The sequence below is a fragment of the Ochotona curzoniae genome, unplaced genomic scaffold (genome assembly GCF_017591425.1).
Source record: "Ochotona curzoniae isolate NIBS_2020 unplaced genomic scaffold, NIBS_Ocur_1.0 contig_2502, whole genome shotgun sequence".
NCBI classification, from domain to species: domain Eukaryota; kingdom Metazoa; phylum Chordata; class Mammalia; order Lagomorpha; family Ochotonidae; genus Ochotona; species Ochotona curzoniae.
Genome location: NW_024465483.1, coordinates 80,867 through 103,175, shown reverse-complemented (window position 1 = coordinate 103,175; position 22,309 = coordinate 80,867). Strand labels below are relative to the sequence as shown.

General features: G+C 45.3%; 1 pseudogene; it reads left to right on the top strand.

Moving 5' to 3' along the window:
- Window positions 1–775: 775 nt before the first annotated feature.
- On the top strand, window positions 776–5,060 carry LOC121152598 (annotated as a pseudogene).
- Window positions 5,061–22,309: the final 17,249 nt, after the last annotated feature.

Here is a 22,309-nt window from a genome sequence, read left to right as displayed (position 1 = left end):
CTCCACCACCTTTTCTTGCTTTCCTTCCTTTTTAATGTTTCACATCCTTAAAAAGAACCTTGAGCAATGCAAAAGTTGTGAAACTTCCAACATCTCCATTATCACCCCCACCCCTGTTCCCTCCCCCCCCTTCACTGGAGCAGAGATGGTGGTCCTCCTCTTCCCCCATCCTCTGACTGAGGCAGCCTGTGATGGAGGCAGCCATGTGGTGCCCTGTTTGACTCTCAACCCCATTGCTCATCCCTATCCAATGACCTCTCCTGCATCAGAATGAAATGTCTGCACCCAGCTTCACTTGAAGCGGAGCCTGGAGATGCCTGCAACCAGATGTGTGCCAAATGCCTGCATGACAGCCATGGCCTGTTGAAAGTTAGAGCGAGCAGGAACCTGAGCATCTGTGTCGGTCAGAGGGCCTATTCTGTCTGTCCCCCTGGCCACACACAAGGTGGGGCAGTGCTGGGGATGCAGGCTGGTGTGTGGATGGCTCCACACCTAGCATGGATTCAGCACAACAGAAAGGGTGGGACAATGTCCTGTAGATATAGATCTGGCAGACTTCACAGGGCATGGGCCATGGTGGCTCTGGCTTCACATCCTACTTCTGCCTCAATTTGTAGCACTGAACACACTGGCAGGCACAGCAATGCCTTCTTCATTTTGCCAATGGTGTTCCCAGTGGATCCTGTATGCACTGGCTTCCTGCTGAAGCACCAGTTCCACTAGGAGCATCTAGAAACAGGAGAGTAAGGCCAGTGCCTAGGGCCTCAACTACCTGTTGTGTGGTAGCCTCCCAGAGCTCAGTCAGCTGAATGAAGAGGGCACCCAGGGCATGGATCACCATGGAAGAGTTTCAGGACATCCAGGGACTGCATGAGGAAATCAGTGCCTGCTATAACACCATGTCCCATTGTTCTGAAGAAGCAGCCATGAGAAAGGAGATGGTGAAATGGATGGTGAGCCTGTGGTGAAGGATCTCTGCCTGATGGCCGATGTGCAGATATCTGGTGGTGTTAGCACAGGTATTTTTCTTCCATCCAGCAACATAGACCTGACTATGTTTGGAAAGTGGGCGTGTCCTCATTTGCAGCTGTTGGAGCAGTCATTTGCGGAAGCACAACATGGTGGAGACATGTTCCGTCAAGGTCCTTTGCAAAACCACAATATTGATAATAAAACTTATAGTTCATGTGGCTGAAGTTCAAGTGGACAGCAGCTTTAAGACAGATGGGCAGCAGAGGCCATCAAGGACTGCATGAAGAAATATTCACTGCAGCTTTAATTGGTTTTAGTATTGAAACAGTTCCTGCTTCAGACGGACCTGAATGAGTTTTGACAGGTGGAGTCAGCTCGTACAGCCTCATTCTGATGGCTGTTAGCTTTCTCCAGCTGCATCCACGAATTAATGCCCACAGACCTAATGAAAACCTGGGAATGCTTCTCGTAGAATTTTTTGAATTCTATGGAAGAAATCTTAATTACTTGAAAATTAGTATTAGGATAAAAGAAGATGCCTGTATCACCAAGGTGTTGAAAGCCATGACCCGCGGGTACAATCAGGATGCTGTGCTAAGGAGTCCCTGCTGTTGCAAACAATGTTCGTAGGAACTCTTACAGGTTATGCAGATGAAGTGTTCAATTCTCCTACATTGTGCTCTGTGATTTTCTCTTGTGGGTACCTGGGGAAAGAAGGGGACTAAAGATGCAGACAGTCTTGTGGGAAACTGATGAAAGTTTTATTTCGAGGGTTTCTGTTTTCATATGTTAGGCAAAGCAACAGTTCAAACTTAGTTCAAACAGGTTAAACTTCTGCAAAACATCAGTTACCATCATCAGGTTACATTACGTTAGTTTAAACTTAGGCTATGTCACTAGGATTAATCAAAATAGTTCAAATTCAGAATTTTGTTACAAGAATTAATTGACTAGTCATTTACATTTCTCATATGGGCAGGAAGTTCCAGAAAAGTCTGACCTGGGCATAGTTTTGTTCTTGGCTAATCTATTAACTTGAGTACCAACGCTTATTGGGAAAGCATGAAAGCACCTCCAAGATGTCACTGAGGGAAAATTTACTCTGGGCAAGGAGGCCCTCTGCCTCCTCATTCCTGGAGTCTCTGTTCAACAGATTCCCATGGGCCTTTGCCCTCCAGGCTAATCTGTAATTCCACAGTTCTCTGTCATATTATGTTACCACTTACGAGATCCCATCCCTACCTATTTAGAAAGTACTTTAGGAAGGATTATGGGTCACTAAGGAAGTGATCGTCTACCACAGATAGATCAAGGCCCAGAACTGGAAGCAAGGTCACCCTCTGCACAGATGCCCGATTGTCCAGCCCTGGCTTCTCTCTTCAACTACTCTGCACCTTTTATGTTGTCACTATCTGGAAACAACATTGATTCAGACATGCTGCCTTTTACCACATCTAGTGCTTATCAATTCAGTAAACAAGCATCGACTTCTCTGATGGCCAAATTAACCACTGTCTAGCTGATGCTTCATAGCAAACCTAAGTCCATGCCTTCCAGAATGATGATCATGCTAACCAAACATCAGACCAGGTTCACCATACCCCTGCTGACTCTTGTGCTGGCTGCAGTTCCTTGTAGATAAGCTGCTGTCAAAGGGACTGCATCACTGAATGTCCATCACTCATCATCCCTGGCCATCTCCTCCACTTCCTCCACCCTGTGGTCCAGTGTGCATCTGTATTGTAAGTGGCATAACAGCATGAAATTATCCATGAAAGGCTCTCATGGCTATTTGGAAGCTGTGGGCAGCAGAGGCAGGGGGTCCCCTGTGGGCAACTGGGGACACACCAGTACATCTGGAGGAAGAAAACACAGACACACACACACAAATGATAGCCTGCCTATGAGCCAGAGCAGACAGCAGCTCTGCTATACCCTGTATCCTAGCCTGCCCAATGGCCTTGGTGCCCATGGGGATCCAGAGCAGTGCCAGCAGGTGAGCCTGTGGCTGGTCTACAACCATCATTGTGCATGTCAGTCTGTGTGATGGTGGCGCTGGATCCCAAGAACAACATGTGATCACCTGAGAAGCGTTATAAGGCATGGACGACATCTACTCTCATGTTTGGTTTGAAACTTTAGAACTGATTTTCTATATAAATATTTAAAATTATAATTTGTGCAATAACTTAGATTTCTAAATTTATTAATTTATTTTAATTTTTATTGGAAAGGTGGATATACAGAGAGGAAAGACAGAAAGGAAGATCTTCCATCCAATGATTCACTCCCCAGGTGGCCGCTACGGCTGGAGCTGAGCCAATCCAAAGCCAGGAGCCTCTTCTGGTCTTCCACAAGGGTGCAGGGTCCCGAAGCTTTGGGTCATGCTCGATTGCTTTCCCAGGCCACAGGCAGGGAGCTGGATGGGAAGCAGGGCTGCCAGGATTAAACCCGGCACCCATATTGGATCCCGGGCGTGCAAGGCGAGGACCTTAACCACTCACGCAGGGCCCAGATTTTTAAATTTAATTTTATATTCTCATGTTACATTTAAGAAAGTGGTCTTTTTCTTCAAAAAAAAAAAAAATCAAGCTCAGATCCTTTGCCAAGTTGCATTTTCTTAGATGGGTTCATTGTGTCAGCTGTAGTCAAAACGGGCATTGTCAGAGGTTCTTGGAGGCTTCAGTTTCATGATTTTACTTTTGGTCAGACATGAAGCTAACTGCCTGGAGGCTTCTGGGGGCTTCAGCCCCAGAGCTTGCAACAGGGTGTCCAGCTCTCATCCTGTTCTGACTGCAGTTCTAGCATTTTAATTTTATTCTTTCAACCTTGAGAGAAAATCCAGCATTGAAAGTACCAGAAGCATAATTTTTTTTTTAAAGATTTTATTTTTATTATTATTTTTTTTTATTAGAAAGGTGGATATACAGAGAGGAGAGACAGAGAGGAAGATCTTCCGTCCGATGATTCACTCCCCAAGTGGCCGCAACAGCCGATACTATGCCAATCCGAAGCCAGGAGACTCTTTCGGGTCTCCCAGGAGGGTGCAGGGTCCCAAAGGTTTGGGCCGTCTGGACTGCTTTCCCGGGCCACAGGCAGGGAGCTGGAAGGGAAGCGGGGCTGCTGGGATAGAACCGGCGCCCATATGGGATCTCGGGCGTGCAAGGCGAGGACCTTAACCACTTGCGCCACCGCGCCGGGCCCTAATTTTCTTTTTTTAAAAAAATTAAAAAAAAATTTTATTGAAAAGTCAGATATAGCAATCCAGTCAACCATAACCCCAAGAGGAACAAATGGTCATTATCCTGAAGTCCATCCATTAAGCTGAAGACCTGTATCTCAGCTTCCCCAACAATGTTATTCTAAGAGACATGCAACAAATAACCTGGGCACACTTAAAATCTGCAGACATTCACCTTTCCCTGGCTTCTCTGTCCACATTCCATTATTGTCAGGTCTCATCTCTCCTGGAACTCGGGAAAGTACACACATGAGAAATACAAAGCATTTTAGCATTAACATCTTCACTGTCCCGCCTGAGCAGTGAATAGAGGGTGATGACTACAGGCATACAGGGTCCATGCTTAGGTGCTACCTGTCCACAGAGACCATCTGTGGGAAGCCAGGGAGCAAGCAGGTACTGGGGAGTGCCAGGGTGATGAGACACACAAACAAGAGAGTGAGCCCCTCCCTATCATTAGCCTTTAAAGGTGATTGTGAGGGGCATGGTTATACAGCCATGCAATACTGCTCCCTCTCAGGTTCCGGGTGGTAACTGACCATCACAGCTGGGCAGAAGGGACCACCTAGGTGGTGATGAGGGAGTGGCTTCCAAGCTGACCACTTGATGACTAGGGACCTTTCAAGTCTCCTCTGATTGGTTGGCTCTGACTAGGGTGTCTGGTGGCCCACTTTGGGTAATCTGCTGCCTCAAGTCTAGGGACTAAAACTTAGGCCTAGCCTGTCTTGAGGCCTGCTCAAGGCCTGTCATGACTTTACCTTGGTTCTCCTGACAGCAAGCGAAGCTCTCATTGCAGCAGCCAGAATTAGTGGTCAGCTTAGCCATTGATCAGTCAGCATCACTTTAACATCACTTATCCTATATTCTAATTACCATTACTTATCCCCACCCTTCTCCCCGCCATCTCTCCGCCCCTCTCTCCACCCCTCTCCCGCCTCTCCCTGGTTCTCTCTGCCTCCCCTCGGTTCTCCCCCTTGCTCCCCATTACCCCACCCCTCTCCTAGCCTCTCTCCGGCCTCTCCCGCTGCACCGGCCTAGCATTATCCCTTCCTGCCTCCTTCCCAGGCCCGCCCTTCCCGCCCAGGTGCACAGCTGCTTGTTGGGTCCGCCCTTTCTTGCTGTGCATTTCCCGCAGCAAAGCTAGGGGAAATCCACCAGCCTGTCCGCGCCAGCACTGTCCGTTCTCACAGTGACGCTGAGCGGCCTTGGCAGCACTCGGGGCCTCTGCCAGCTGCCTTGGCCCCACAGCGTCTTCCCTGGGGCTCTGGGGCCTCGTGTCTCCCAGGCCGCCTCGGCTGCAGCATCTTCCCTGGGGCTCTGGGGGCCTCACTTCTCCCAGGCAGCAGCACTGGGGGCCTTGCATCTCTCAGCTGCCTGGGCGCTGCAGCGTCTTTCCTGGGGCTCTGGGCGCAGGACTGTACCCAGGACCTGCAGTACCTTATGTGGTGCGAGGTCGCAGGAGCTCTGTATTTGCACATCTTTATTTCTTTTTCTTCTTCTTCTTCTTATTTTTTTTATTGGAAAGTCGGATATACAGAGAGGAAGATCTTCCGTCCGATGATTCACTCCCCAAGTGAGCGCAACAGCCGATGCTATGCCGATCCGAAGCCAGGAGCCTCTTCCGGGTCTCCCACGCGGGTGCAGGGTCCCAAAGCTTTGGGCCGTCCTCTGCTGCTATCCCCGGCCACAGGCAGGGAGCTGGAAGGGAAGCGGGGCTGCCGGGATTAGAACCGGCGCCCATATGGGATCCTGGGCGTGCAAGGCAAGGACCTTAACCACTTGCTCCACTGCGCCGGGCCCCAACACATCTTTATTTCAATCATCTAGTCGGCATTTGGCATTTCCCACAAAAAAAGTCAAACGACCTAACGGGAAAGGGCCGGTACACAAGAGAAAGAGTCTGCTGCAGGTTCAGTGAACTGTAACTCGTGAAAGTTGTCACACTTCCCGGAGTTCAGAGTTCGGGAACAGAGAGGGCAGGAGAGCGGCCAGCAGGCAGACTTCTCTGAGCCGACAGCGCCCCCTTCTGTGGGGAGGCTCAAGCTGCAGACGGAGAGGCCGCCTCCGCGCTGAGGCAAGTCTCACTTCCCCTCCCGCCCTCACGCCCGTGTGATTCTGATTGGCTGGGCGTCCTCTTACGGTCTGTGCGAACGGTCCAATCACGCGCGCCCAGGAAGCCCTGCCGAAGCGTACTGGGTGTTGTTTTCTGGTGCCGCCAAACTCGATTTCCTGGTTCTGCTGCAGGAGAAGCCAGGGCAGCGCAGCTGCTGTTGCACCCGACCTGCTCTGCCCGTGAGAGGCCCCGGACAAAGAGAAGCCTGGGACAGTGCAGCCCCTGCCGCCGTCACCGTGACCGTCCTCTGCTCGTGAGAGGCTCCAGGCTCTGCAGCTCCTGCCGCCGTGACCGTCCTCCAGCGCAGGAGCCCCGGGAAGGACGCCCAACTCCTTAGACACTGGGAAGTGGTGAGTGTGTGAGAGCGTCTCAGGCTCCCAGGGCGGGAGGGGGACCAGTAGCGAGACCTTGGTGGCCTCACTCTGCAGTACTGACCTTGAACCTGAAAAGGAAAATTTAGGATAGAGGAATTCAATTTGCTTTTTTTGCCTTCTGTATGTTGCTTGCTGAGAATAGCTGAAAGGACTTCTCTTGGTAAATGATTAAGTTCAGTTGGGATTCAGGATACAAAGTACAACAGTGGCCCTGAGATAGGCATCTCAGGAGGAAACAAGATTAGCGAGGAGCTGGAAAGTCCCTGACTTCTTGAAGGAGGCTCCAAAGGTCTGAGAAAAGCAAACACAAGGAAAATTGTGACAAGGAACTGGAAGAAACAGCAGTCTTATGATGTAATGGTCAGAAAAAAGCCCCCAGTTTTATGGTTTTAGCCTTTACCCTTTGTGCAAGTGATTTTAAAATGCCTATAAGAAGAATGCTGTGTAATGGTGTGCCTACCCTCCTGTGTGAGGAACTGGCCCCAGCCCCAGCGCGCTGGTACCCGAATAAAGCCTCATGCTTTTGCATCAAGCCTCCTCTTCTCTGATCATTGGGGAGACTCACTTTCTCGATAGATGGTAAGGTTGTCCTCACTTCGGGGTGCCTTACATACCTTCAGGACTCACTTTTTTCCAAACCATGTGGAGGGGAGGGGAGAGTGTCCAGAGACAGTTCGAACTTCATGTTGGGCCGGGTTTTCTTTTTTAAAAAATTGGTCCTAATTTTGTTGAGAAACAGCGTCTGGAGCCCACAGCTAAGTCCTCAGTGTAGCTCCTCCTAAGGGTCTCACAGTCACCTTGTTCTGATGTCAGACCAGCACAGACTCTGGCAGCTTACTTCACAGCTTTGCTCCAAGGTTGAGGGGCAGCATTGGGTGATGGCCTTCTGGTTGGCAGAAGCCAGGGGTGGCACAGAGACCTTGCAGACAAATAAGGGGGTGCAGCAGAGACTACCCCAAAGGGGCTTCTATAGAAGAACCGAGGAATAAACCATTAAGGTACACATTGTCTGGATCGATTTATCCTGATGACTTTTGATATGGTGTCACCTGTCCCCACTACTTAAGTTCTCATAATAGGGAATAAATATCCCATGAGTTTTAGATGGGGATAAGTCAGTTTCTCCAGAGAGCATTGAGGCAGGGAATAAATCCCTAAATGTCCAGAACTGCTCATAATGCCAAGAGCTGACTTCTTCCCTGAAAACTCAAAACACACTCCACTGTTTCCCCCAAGACACAATTCATTCAACTTTAGTAATTTATCTTTGTTTTTCCCCCACAAAATAACCATTAGCTATTGTCCTGTCCAGCAGGACAGTCAACGGAGGTCACAGGCAATGTAGGAGAGAATGGAGAGTCACAAGAAACAGACAGCAAGACAGTATGTCTGATCAAGCTGACCAAATTTTATTTTTCACACACAAGCCTTTATACTCTGCAAAACAGGACCTATGGGTGAGGGGAAAGAGGAAGTAGGGTCCGGGGTATGGTTTCACAGCTCTTTCTGGGTTGCTATTTCTAAAACCCCCTTATGCTCGCAAGAGGATGCTGGCAGGTAGGGCATAAGCCAATATCCTGTTATGAGCACCAAGGGTGGTCAGAGCAGGGCGGGTTGCTAGGTGATCTGGAAATCACAGGGTGTCTTAAGACTTGGTTCCTCTTGCACTTTGCTAGCTGGTATCTTTCCACTGACCTAGATCTATATTCAAAATGGCTTCAGTATGGCTATAGTATATGGCTTCCAACAAGCTCTGTAAAAGGACTGTTTTCTGTGAACACTAGGCATAAGACAAAGCAGTGGTTGCCCACCTGACACACACAGTAAGCTATCATTGCCCTGTCTGAGTGAGTGTCACAGTGGTTAAGATGACATTTGGGGCTCATGTGGCTTTATCAGAATGTATAGGTTCCAGTTCTGTTCAAATGCAGTGTGAAGTTAATGCACATAGTTGCTTGGGTTTTGAAAATTCTGATTTATTTTCAGTCTTGTTGCTTCAGCCTTGTCCCAGCGTTGCCTGTTGCATGTGTGAGGAATGTGAGACATTGGGTGAAAAAGTCTGCCTGTACCTCTGTGCACACTAACTAACATTAGAGTAAGTGTAAACGTCTTAGTACATCTCCCTTTTACCTAACTGAAGTGCAGCCACTTTATCAGAATGTCGTCACTTTGTGATTCCCCTTGGGAAATTGCCTGTTTCATGATATACCCTTCTCTTTTTGTTTTGCTGAGTTTGAAAAACCTTTGTAACAAACAGGACCAGTTTATCTTGGCTCACTCATTCCTCCTGAAAGACAGCAGTAGAATGGTAGAATGCTGCCCTAAAGCTGGAGGGCATCCATTGTGTTCCCTCTGTTTTGTATGGTTAGCCCCCTGCAGCGATAATACTTTCTTTCCATTCCTTGTTGACATATTGGTATCAACTAACTAGAAGCTGATTACTTAAGGAACAGTGCAGAAATAATTGATGCACTCTGGGTTCACTTAGCCATGCCTAGGGAGTGAAACCTTTGCAAAGACCCAGGTAAATCCTAGGACAATGTGTTTGGGATACACAGCAGTTTCATTTTTTTTTAAAGACTATTATTTCCATATTGTTTCCTTCATGTATGTGAGGTAAAGGGGTATATTGAGGGAGAAGCCCCACCCAGTTTCCCACCCACCCCAAGTCCCACATGTGGGCCATGCTCTGAGATATTCACTCAAGTGGTTTCAATAGCTCACCAGGTATGAATCACTGCCAATCTCGCCCCTCCAAACACGATGAGGTTGTTGAAACATCCACTGATTGACATTGTCCATTAGAGCGTCTCTATTTGACCGGTATTTCGTTGCCAACCTATAGCTGAGGTGGTTGATTAACTTGTTTCATCTTCTGTCCTTTCATGGTTAGGGTTCTGAGTCCGGCATTTCAATTGGGGAGATTGCCAAAGAAACTTCGTTTGAGGTGTTCCCAGGCCAGATTCTTGTATGCACCAGCAAGTACAGGGCCCAGCACAGTCCAACACCCCGGTCAGCTGGTAGTTGCAATTGCTGGGTTGGTTCTGTTTTCAGCCCCGCCTTCCACTGGAACCAATGGGTGTTGCAGTCCAGACTGGTTCTGCACAGCGCATACTCGGCCCTCACATAAACCAGTGGGAGCTGCAGCCTGGTGAGAGCGACCCACAATAACCCCCATTAGGCCCACCCCCTACCCTGGTTTGCCAGTCTGTGTAGCAGACTAGTTCAGTCTGTCCCACATTCCCCTTGACTCTCGTACATGGCAAATGGCATTGAAGCTGAGATCCATCTAACCAGCTCAACAATCAAGTCCTCACGTCTGTTGTTGAGTGCCTCTCTGTCTAGCCACCCCAGCCCCTGTCCTGGTATTTGTGCCCTCCCGTGGGAGTGGTAACCCAAGAGGGGGAACCCACTATTTACCTCCCAGGTCTCTCACTCCCGGATTGTGCACTTTCCAGTTGGTTCTGCAGTTTAACTTGACAGAATTAGCCCCCAGTGCCAGTTTCTGCCAGCTGATGCTGCGGCTATGTCCAAACAACCCTCGCCCACTCTAATTGAAGGTTGCACCCATAGGAATAATCAGCCCAGCCTGGCTTTTCCCTGATCTAGTCCACATGAGGAATACAGGTGTTGTAGCCATGCTAAGTCTGGTCTGCCCCCATCCCAGTTCATGCTCTCCAGTGGGAGTAGCTGTCCAGCAGGAGAACCACCCCTTACTCCCCTGCTGGCTCTGTCCCCTCCCTTCCTGGTTCTCACGTGTGCTGGATGGGCACTGCAGTCACATCCGGTACAGACAACCTCATCCTGGCATTCTGTAATGTGGACTGGTTTTTATCACAACCAAACCTGGCACGACCCTCACTCTGTTCTGGTGCTGGGATTTGCCAGTGGATGACATTAACTGATTCAGCCTGGTCTGCCCCCGACCTATGCCAAAGGTATATCAGTGAGTATCTTTTTCTGGCCTGGTCTTGGTTGCTCCCTATTGTGGTTCTTGTGCTCACCTGCAGGGACTGTGTCTTGCCAGAGGAGTTGCCCAGTCTCCTCCATCAGAACCTCTCCCAGTGCCAGATTTCGCGCATACCAGGGGGTCCATGAGCCAGTCCTACTCAGTTCACCTCCTGTCCTAGCAGCAACAGTGGCTTTTCCTGACTAGCCTTTGACCCAAGCTGGTTCTTGTTGGATGTTTCAGCCCAGCCACGGCTCATCCATTCCCACATAAGGCTCACACATGGTTCAGTAGGGGTTGCGACATAGCCTTGTCCATCCCACGTCTATCCTGGTCCTTCAGGAACACCAGACAGTGCTGGGGTTTGGCCCAGCCTGGTGCATCCATTCCCACACTTGTGCCATGGGAGATTTCAACTGTTACCTGATCAGAGCGCAGCCCCCATTCCAGCCCATGCGCTCGTTGGAGGTAGCCTTAATTCAGTTAGTGTGTCCCCTTAGCTCCCCCACTGGGCCTATTCCCAACCGTGGATCACGTGCATACCAGTGGTTGCTCTGACTCAGTCCCTCACTTGTACCAGCCTCTGCCTTGGACACTGTGGCTTAGGTCCCTGACTTACGCAGACCAGTAAGTTTAAGAGCCTGGCTTGGCAAGACCTGTGCTCCATCCTGGTTTCCAGTTTCACTAGTGGGCTAAGGCTTGCTCAGTCCTGTGCAGTACACCCCATTCCATTACGAACCCATACATTAGCCAGCCATTGGAGTTCCCTTGCCCAGCATGTCCGGCCCCCAGGTCTGGACCACATGCTCACCAGCAGGGGTTATGTCCTGCCAGGGAAGTTTCCCAAGTTCCTCCACTTGATCCACTCCCGGACCCAGTTCTCATGCATGCCAATGGGTTTTAGGCCAGTGCCCAGTGCAGTCTGGCCTTCCATTTGGCGTTGTATGAGCTGGTGAATGTTGCAGCCTGGCCCACCCCACACCCTATTGAGGCAGTTGGTACCAACAAAGGATTTTTTTGTTAAAGTGAAATTCTGGTGGCCTGGAGTACTTACACATTTGTGAATGTATTTGAGTGATTTAATAAAAAGTATCTTTTATGCTCAATATCTGGTGCAAGGATCTGAAGACCATGCAGGTTTACTTAGACAAAAGATTCACCATGATTCTATGGAACTTGGACCTACCAGACCCTAGATAAGCTAAGGAGATAGCTCTGGCTGGGGTCCCTGATGAATTCTTAAAGGTGACAAAAACCAGAAAGAGCTAACACTTGCTATCCACTAATGTTATCCTGTACCTGCGTATAGAGGTTGAGCCTGGACTCCGTGGCCCCTAGTAACACTAGATGAAATAATTGACGTGTTTTGTAATTGGTGGTAAGTTGGTATTAACCAAACATAACACATCTGATAATAATAATAATAAAAAAATCTCAGCGGTCACAACCATCACTTGGTTTTGGATGTGTAGTTGCAGCAGAGAGCTAAGTTGCTGGACACTCCAGGCTGTGAAGAGTTTCCAGGACCAGATTGTCACATTTCTGGCTGCTTAGAATTTGATCATTCAGTGCAGTGAGCCCCCCTGGGCACTGTGTCCTCAGTGAGAGTGATCCCCAAAGCCTGGGAATTTGGGTAAGTCTCTGAGTGGAACTCCCTGTGAAGTGTAAGCAAGCTGTTTCCTAGAGCTCATGCTCTGTCATGTTCTTGTGCCTTGATTTACAGTTGGCTCACTTATGTAAGACTTATTGCCCTGATTTGATTGTTACATCTTCTTCCTCTTGTGTGGAAATTGAGTTTATTCAGTAATAAGAAAAGACAATTCTTGACAACTTTATTTTCTGTCAAGTTTTCAGTAGGACTGTAAACAATGTAAACCTAATGCCTGGGTGAGGAAAAAAGCATTTGTGAGTTCAAGTCTTGGTCTTTTTCACCTGGGTCTGCAGAGGTGACTTAGTCCTGGTTCGGTCTGATGTGTTTGATTGTCTAAAATTTATTTTTTCATTGATGTGGTGGCACAGCAAATCAAGCTGCTACCTGCCTGCGGGTGCCAGTTCAAGATCTGGCTGCTTCTTGCAATTGTGCTCCTCACTAATAAATGTGGGAAAGTAGCCTAATGTGTCCCAAGTGCTTGAGTCCCTGCCACTTGTGGGACATGCAGAAGAAGCTCTAATTTCCTTGCTTTGGCAGGGGTCAGCAATTGATGTCATATATGGAGTGAACCAGCAGATGGAATATTTTTCCTCTGCATTTCAAATAAATAAATAAACCTCAAAACTACACATTTACTTATTTTTAAGTGAAATTTGCAAATGAGACAAAGGTCATCCATCCAGTGTGTCACTTCCCCAGTGGCCAAAATGACCAGAGCTGGACCAAGCTGAATCCATGTGGATTATAGGGACCAGGCACTTGGATGATCTGCCACTGGTTTTCCCAGCTGATTAACAGAGGGCTGGGCTGGGAATGAAACAGCTGATTGCATATGGGATACTGGTGTTGTAATTGATAGCTTTACATATTATACCACAATGCTGGCCTTGGCTTTATGTTTTTATACTGATGACAATATTTTTCTTGCTTTTTATTTCTCATATGCTGATTCATAGCAACTGTTTCACATATGGGACAATAGTCTCACGTTACAAATCGTAGATAAGTTCTGATGCTGTTTAAAGCATTGGTAAGGCAGAAGGATTGGAGTTTAACAGTTCCTTCATGTACATTTACTTATTTTGTGATTCTTTAGGAGTTGGTTTGACTTTTTCATCTAGTATTATCTGAATTCTCTGTGTGATAACTTTGCTAAAAAGTAGTTGCCACTAACATACTGTGAGCATGAACTTGTACTGATTACTGCAAGTTGGTGTGCACTTGACTTGTGTTTTATAAGATTTTCCTCTACATAATATGTTGCTCTGTTTAGGATCACTGGGGAGAAGCCTGTGGCCCATTAAAATTATGTGTGAAAAGCTGCACCAAACATCCATGCCAATTCTTGTCTTCAAATTTTTTGTATAGTTTATGTAGAGTCTGCAAATTTTATTGCCTATAATCAAAACCCAATTTTAAATAACAATGTATTATTCCTTGAGAAGTTCAGGTATGCTGTGGTCCCAATTTTTTCATTCCTTTTAGTTATTGTAAGTTGAAACAATGTTGTTCATTGTTGGTAATATCACTTTGAACAGTGATATATATATGAAGTGATATGTGGGGCCTGGCATGATAGCATAGGTTAAAGTCCTCACCTTGAATGTGTCGGGATCCCATATGAGTGCTGTTTCTAATCCCGGCAGCTCCACTTCCCATCCATCTCCCTGCCTGTAGCCTGGGAATGCAGTCGAGGATAGCCCAAAGCTTTGGGACCCTGTACCCACTTGAGAGACCGGGAGGGAGGAAGTTCCTGGCTCCTGGCTTTGGATTGGCTCAGCTCCAGCCATTGTGGCTGCATGGGGAGTGAATCATCGGAAAGATCTTCCTCTCTGTCTCTCCTGCTCTCTGAATATCCACCTTTCCAATAAAAATAAAGAAATCTTAAAAAAAAATCTTCTAAAAAATGATATGTTAATAGAGAAAGTGAATATCTTTATCCTCATTTGGTGTCACTCATTTTGAATGACCTGGCATCTAAAATCATGTTGAACTTTTTACCTGATTAATTTTTCTGTTATTTGTTTAAGAGAATGTAAGAGAAACTCAGAATTCCAATTCACTGGTTTGCTTCTTAAATGTCCACAACTGCCAAGTATGTCTCAGTGCTTAGGCTGGGAGCTGAGAACCCAATGCAGGTTTTTCCTGTGGGTAGCAGAAACCCAGGGCCCAAGGCCATCACTGCATCCCTAGGTCTGTTTTAGTAGGAAGCTGGAATCAAGATCAGAACTAGGAATGCAACCCAGGTACTCTAATGTAGCTAGAAATTTCTTAACTGTTGAGCTAAATATTCATCTTGTGTTTTTTATCATTACTGTTGTTAGCTGAGATACATTAATTAAATTTTGAATACCACACCTGTAATTTGATAGCAATATAAAAATGAACAAAACAGAGTAAGACAGTATGGGTATGGTGGAGTAAATGCATCTCACTGCAGTGCAACTGATTCAACTCCTGGCTACTCCACCCCTTCAGTCCAGCTTCCTACTAATGCGTCTGAGAAGCAGCTGATATATGAGATACAAGAGGAATTGCAGGTCTTAGAGTCAGTCTGACACAGCCACAGCTGTTAAAGCCATTCAGAAATAAACCAGTGAATGAAACATCTGTTTTTCTGCCATTCTTCCTTTCAAGTAAATAGATACATTGTAACTAAAGAATGTAACTATCTTTCCTCCTAAGTTCAAGGTTAGTTTTCCAACAGTGACATTTACAAAATGCCAGGTCACACCATTGTAAATCAAGTATGGGGTGAGCAAGAGGTTCATTGGGAAAAGCAGCCCAGTCTTGATTAGAAGATTTTGTGACAGGTGTTGTGAGGTCGTATGTTACATTGCTGGAAGCAATGCCAGCAGTCCATGGTAGGACTGGTCATGGTCTTACATTCATTTTCTGATCCAGTTCCCTGCTAATGTGCTTGGAAGAGAGCAGGAAATGTCCCGATTCCTTGGACACCTGCACCCCTGTGGAGGATCTGAATGGAGTTCCAGGCCCCTGGTTTGGGCCTGCACCTTGCTGCCTATTGTGGCCACATGGGGAGTGAACAAATGGAGAGAAACTCTCTGTCTGTCTGGCTTTGATTCTTGCTCTAATGCTCACTTTTAAGCAAATAAATAAATTGTTTTTTATAAAGGACCTGGAGTGATAGTCTAGTGGCTAAAATCTTTGCCTTGCATGAGATATATAAATAAAGAAAAAGAAAAATAAGCAATAAAGAGTTGAAAAAGCACTAACCATATTTTATACTCTGTAGAAGGGAACTGTTAAATTTCTTTTAGATAGCCCATTGTTAGTGTGAAGGGGTGATTTCTAATTTTTGACAATTCTAGTAAATTTTGATCAATGTGTTTATGAATGCTATCATAAGGTACAGTGCAGTATTTGAATATACATAGAGCATAAGCTGAGTAAGCCCGGTAGCCAGGCTTGCCATTTATCTTTACTGTTATGGCATACCAGGCCCTTTATTCTACTTTCTTAAGTTTGTCATATTGTGAACTGTAATTGCCACACACTGTGATGGAACACTGGATCTTGTTCCTTCTGTCACATGTTCTTTTGCTACCAGTTTTATCTCCTTCCTATCCCCAGTGCTCATTCTTCTTAATGATAATATGCTAGATTTATTTCTACATTCAGCTTATTTCATTGTATAATATCCAGTTTCTATTTGTTTTAAGATTTACTTATTTTTATTGAAAAGTTGAATTTACAGAGAGAAGGAGAAAAAGATCTTTCATCTGCTACTTTAATCTCCAATTGGCTACAGCTGCCAGGCTGTGCTGCTGTGCTGATCCAAAGCCAGCAGCCAGGAGCCACGAACATCTTCTGTTTCTCCCAGGTGGGTGCAGGGTCCCAAGGCTGTGGGCTATCCTCAGCTGCTTTCTGAGCACACAAGCAAGTATCTTGATGAGAAGTGAGGCAGCTGGGACATGAGCCAATACTTGAATGGGATCCTGGTGCATGCAAGGTTAGGACTTCAGACCCTAGGGTACCACACTTAGCCCTATTATATCCAGGTGCATCTATTTTTCAGCAAATAATAATATTTTATTCTTTTTAATGGCTGAATGCCGTCTTGGCAGTCATTAGGCTTCACTACTAATACATTCAGGGACACAATATCTAAAAACAAAAAGGATTGAGTAACTTCATTTCTGTTTCTGTGCCTTTGATTTCCTTCCCTTGCCTACCTCCTTTGGGAAAATATTAACAGTGAAAGGTTGGCATTCTTATTTTGTTGCATATGTTAGAGCTTTTGACTTTTTGGCATTCAGTTGTATGATGGCTATAGGTTTGTCATCTGTAGATACTTTATTGAGGTATACCTCAATTGAGGTATATTGGGGTATATCTATAAATATTTGTAGATTTGCACAACTTACATATATGTAAGTATTACAAAATATTGAATTTTATTGAACGTTTTCTATAAGATTATTCCAATGATGCTTATCTTCCATCCTGCTTATGTGAAATATTTGGCTTGTTGATTTTCATTTATTGGCCCATTTTCTACATTCTGAAGTTAGATGCACCTTAAATATTATGTGTGAGGTTATTGGCGTGTTGGATTCATTTTATGTATGGTATGTTAATAATTTTACCTCTATTTTTATCGGGCATGCTTTATGATTTTTTTTTTAGCTATTCTAGGGTATGAAAAGTTATTTCAGAAGAAGCATTAAGAAGTAATTCCACTGTGTTTTTTTAATTTTAAAATACAATCAGATGTAGGTTAAAATCTCCCAACAGCTGATTGAGTCTAGTTTTGGAATCTAGGTATTGTTGGTTGCAGAATAAATTTGGAACTGATGTTTTACTTTCGTATTTTTACATTAGTTCTAGCATCTTTGCTGTTAATTTGATAGAATTTAGTAGTGAAGACATCTGCTATTGACCTTTTGTTTGCAGTTTTTATTCAAGATTCAAAGTTGTTACTTTTGATTTTGTCAGCCTTTTTTTTTAAAGGTTTATATATATATTTTTTAATTTATTTTTTTCTCTTTCATTTTATGTTTTGTGATACATTTTTTCAATTGACATTATAATCCAGAGTTCACTTCACAAGAGTTCAACAACTACAAAGTAAAAAAGATTATAGTACAATGAAAATATAGGCAAGGGCTACAACCAATAATCAAATGAAAAGATTATAAATTCTTTCATATTTGGAAAGTTACATAGTTTATGTACTTGCTAAAATGTTTTTTGATATTCTTTCTTTTATTGCATTTTATTTTATAACATCGTTTCATAGGCTCTGATGTTCCCCCATCCCCTCCCTGTGCCCTCCCCCCATGGTGAATTGCTCCACCTTATTGCAGTATTACAGTTCAAATCCAGTCTTGTTTCTTTCATTGCATAGAGTCTAGCATCTTATTATCCAGCTCAATTCAACAGTTTCTTGGGGAGACTAACTCTGGTCTAAAGGCAGAGCTGGCAGAATATCGTTCCGACCAATTAAAAGCCATAACATAACATCAATAACAGTTTCCAACATTATGGGGTTAATTGACATGGTTGGGAGTGACTGATAGGTTAGAAAATGCAAGTTCTTAACCACATCCTGTGACTACTTCATTAACATTTAAATTTTAGTTTGTATATGTACAACTGGCTTCTATCTACCTTAAACTGAAGATAGGATGCTATTCAGCTGTCTTGTGTCTATTTTCATTTTAGTATTTAGCAGATTATTGTGTTGAAGTATAATTTTTACTGAACTTGGCAGATTTTAGGACAGTCTAAACTGGCTTATAGTTTTAACAAAGCATATGTCACCAGTTGAGGCATAGAACACTGTTGGGAGGGGTGTGCAGAGAAATCCTCCATACCCTAGTTAGGAGTAATTTATTTTCATGTCCTACCTAGTTAGGTATGTGTGAGTCCCCACTGATAATTTCCTGTCTATTTCTAAGCTTTCCTTGTTGTCCTCTGTCTATTCTAATTTTTGGTTGTTATTTGTTTTGCTTTGGTTGGGGGGGCTTTGGGGTGACCCTGATGGTCATTGCAAGAGAGGGTGGGGATCCAGAGTTAAGCTAAGTAAGGACCAGAGAAAGCTCCTCTCCCTAGTCCTGAAGGGAGTTCATTGTTCTTCTTTTTTTTTTTTTTTTTTGAAAAGTAAGAGAGGAGGAGCGACAGAAAGATCATCGGTCCACTGAACCCCAATGGCCAGAGCTAAGCCCATCTGAAGCCAGGAGCCAGAATCTTCTTTTGGATCTCCGTGGATGCAGGGTCCCGAGCCTTTGGGCTGTCTTCAGCTGCCTTTCCAGGCCACAAGCAGGGAGCTGGATGGGAACTGGAACAGCTAGGATTTGAACTGGTGCCCATATGAGATCCCAATGCATTCAAGGTGTGGACTTTAGCCACTAGGCTACTGCACTGCCCCCTTGTCAGATTTTTAATGTCTGTGATTCAGTTTGGTAGGCTCCAGAATTTAACCATTTCTGACAGCTTGTTTGTTTATAATTACTGTTAGCAGTCCCTAGTGATCCATAGCATTTCTTTCAAATCTTGAAAAAAAATTGTTTATTTTTATTGGAAAGGCAGATATACAGAGAGAAGGAGATACAGAAATATATTCCATCCACTGGTTCACTCCCCAATTAGCCACAGTGGCTGGAGCTGAGCTGATCCAAAGCCAGGAGCCAGGATCTTCTTGGTCTTCCATGCAGTTTCAGGGTTCCAAGGCTTTGGGTCATCCTATATGCTTTCTCAGCACACAAGCAGGGAGCTGGAAGAAAAGTGGAGCAGCTGAGATAGAGTCGGCATCTGTATGGGATCCTGGTGTGTGCAAGGAGAGAACTTCAGATACTCGGTTACCACACCAGGCCTAGTGATTGAAAGCTTCAGAGCAATATGATGATAGGCTTGGTTTCTCCTTCTTGGCTAACTCACAGCCTCAATCTTTTTGCACCCTCACATGGTGTTTCCTCTATTCTACAACCTTTTTCAAACAGGGCTTCACAGTTTTCATATTATTTCCAATTTGAGGAATGGCCAGGTCTAGTCCAGGAGCAAGAAATCCCACTGGGGCTCTCATGTAGGTATCAGGGTTCAGTCTCTGACATCAGTCACTGCCATTTCAGGGGTCTCATCAGGAAGTTGATCAGAAAGAGTGGCTGGTAGAAACTGGTGCCCTGTTAACAGGATGACAGCATTATAAGCGGTGGCTCAACCTGTTTTGTCTCTATGACAACCCTGATTAAAAATATTGTAAAGAAATAAAATTCTCACGAAGCTTCTCAAAATGGTGTCAAAGAGAGAGCAAGTAGAGACATATTTGAAGAAAATTCAAGATTCAATAAAGGCAGGGAGACTCATGGTTATTTGAGCTTAGAACTGATTTCTGTGTCTCCAAATATGACCAGGTCAAGGGAAAACTATCATCTCGGCAATTGCAAGTGAGAAACAGGACTCCACCTCCTGCTGACTGCCAGCAGAAGATGACATCACTGCTTTTTCTGTCCTCAGTCCCCTGTGGCCAGAACCACGCTCTGGCTGAGTGGAGTGGAGGTTGGGCCCGGGGCCTGTAAGGGTGATGAGGCTCTATATGAGCGTGAGGACACGTGGATTCCATCTTGTCCATCTGCAGTTCCGCTGTGGATGACTGTATGGAAGCAGCACATTTGCAGTGACTTTGCATGGAAGTATTAAAGGTATTAGGGAGAAGTCCACAGAGGACTGGGCTTGTTATGTTTTGTTTTGTTTGTTTTGTTTTGAATAAACATTCTTTCAAAATTTATTTTTTGTAAGTCAGCATTACAAGAAAAAACACAAAGACAGAGAGGGATCTGCCATCTGCTGGTTCACTCACAAATGTCCTCATTAGCTGAAGGAGGGCTGGCCCTAGTTAGGACTGTGGAGCTTCTCCTGGTCCTCCCACATGGGTAGAGTGGCCTGAGGACTTAGACCATCCTTTACTGCTTTCCCAGGCCGTTAGGGAGCTGGATTGTAAGTGGAGCAGCTGGGACTCGAACCAGCAACCGTATGGGATGCCAGCATTGCAGATGCTTAGCTACTGGCTGCTGATCCTATCTTTTTGTATGTTTTTGTTTTAGAGGCAAGGACAAAGAGCATGGAGAGAGAGTACTCATAAGCTGGTTCACTACCCAAATTCTTCCAACATAATGGACTAAGTTATCCTGGCAGCTAATGAGGCGGGTATGGTAGCACAGCAGGTTGGCAAGTGATTTAGATACCAGTATTTTGTTTAAAGAGTGCCAAAAATAGGATTTTGCTATTTCTAGTTAGCAGTGTTAGACTCTGGGAGAGTCCAACCCCGTGGAGGGGAGCCGCACCGTCATTGGCAAAACAAGTCAAACGCAGAGGCTGCAATAAGCATGAGGATTTTATTGAGCATTCGCGAATGGGCAACAGAGTCTCTGGAGGTACCCAGGACTCTGCGTGCCTCACATGCATTTTGGAATAGTTTTTATAGGGCAAAATTATAAACTCTGCATAACAGTCAGCATTTCTCAATTGTTGACAGTCTGCATTCCTCGTCTTAGGACTAGGTGACCCGGTACTTTCTCAAAGTTCTTATCTCTCTGTAACTGTCTCACTTTCTTATTTTCCACATTCTTGTATTGGCCTTGTTGCATTGGCCTTGCTTCCTTATCTTCTCTATTCTTGCAGCTGCCTTGTTCATGTCTGGGAAACTGAAACTTTTACTTGCTTCATGAAATGACTTCTCTACATTTATTCTAACATGGCTCTACTCTTGCTCAGCAAAAAGCAATATACAGAAGCAAAATCAAGCGGTTATTCCAAACTCTTACAGCAGCTTCCTACTTATATTTCTGGATAGACAGCAAAAACCTACTTGAGTTTATTTTTTTTAAGATTTATTTATTTTTATTGCAAAGTCAGATAAACAGAGAGCAGGAGATACAGAAAGGAAGATCTTCCATCCGATGATTCACTCCCCAAGTGACTGCAATGGCTGGTGCTGTGCCAATCCGAAGCCAGGAGCTAGGAGGTTCCTCCAGGTCTCCAAGGTGGGTGCAGGGTCCCAAGGCTTTGGGCCATCCTCGACTGCTTTCCCAGGCCACAAGCAGGGAGCTGAATGGGAAATGGAGCTGCCAGGATTAGAACAGGCACCCATATGGAATCCTGGCATGTTCAAGGCGAGGATTTTGGCTACTAGACACCTCACCAGGCCCCTACTTGAATTTTTAACTATCTATATGGAAGCAAGCATGGATGCAATTCCTCATTTCTAGCTTTGGCTTAGCTTAGCTTGGCTCTTGTAAGTGTGTGAGGAGCATGAGCCACTGATATAAGTTCCTTTTGCATTGTAAATAAATGAAATAATTGTTAATAGTTGTAAGCTATGTCAATCTAAGAATCCAACATAGCTGAACATGTCTACTTGAACTTCATATTTCAGGGATGTTCCAAGAGGACTTGTGCCATCAATGATTGCTCTGACCCAGCTTGGCATAGCCCCTCACCTGTCTTGTCCTTTTCCTTAGATGCTGTGGCCTAGCATTCCTGCTTCATGCAGACCAGTAGGTGTAAGAGCCTAGCTTGGCATGACCTGTGCTCCATGCTGATTTTTGTTCTTTCTTGTGAGCTAAGGTTTGCTTGGTCCTGCCTAGTCTGCCCCCTTCCATAACCAACCCACACAATAGCCATCTGTTGGAGTTACCTTTACCCAGCTTTCTTGACCCCTAGGCCTGGGCCATGTGATCATCAGTGAGAGCTGTGACCCAGTAGGGGAGTTTCCCAAGTTCCCCCACTTACTCCCAGCAAATCTCATACATGGCAGTGGGTGTTAGGCCAGTGCTCAACATAGTCTGCCCTTCCGTCTTGGTCTTTCATGGACTGGTTAACCTTGCAGCCCAGCCCACCCTACATCCTATTTTAGGATCCACATTTGGGTGCTGCTGCATTGGTCTGCTCAGACCGTTCAATCCTTTACCTATGAGTGATTGCAAGTTCCATGGTCACACCTAGCTCAGTCCATCATCACCCCAACTCTTGAGCTAACCAGTGGGAC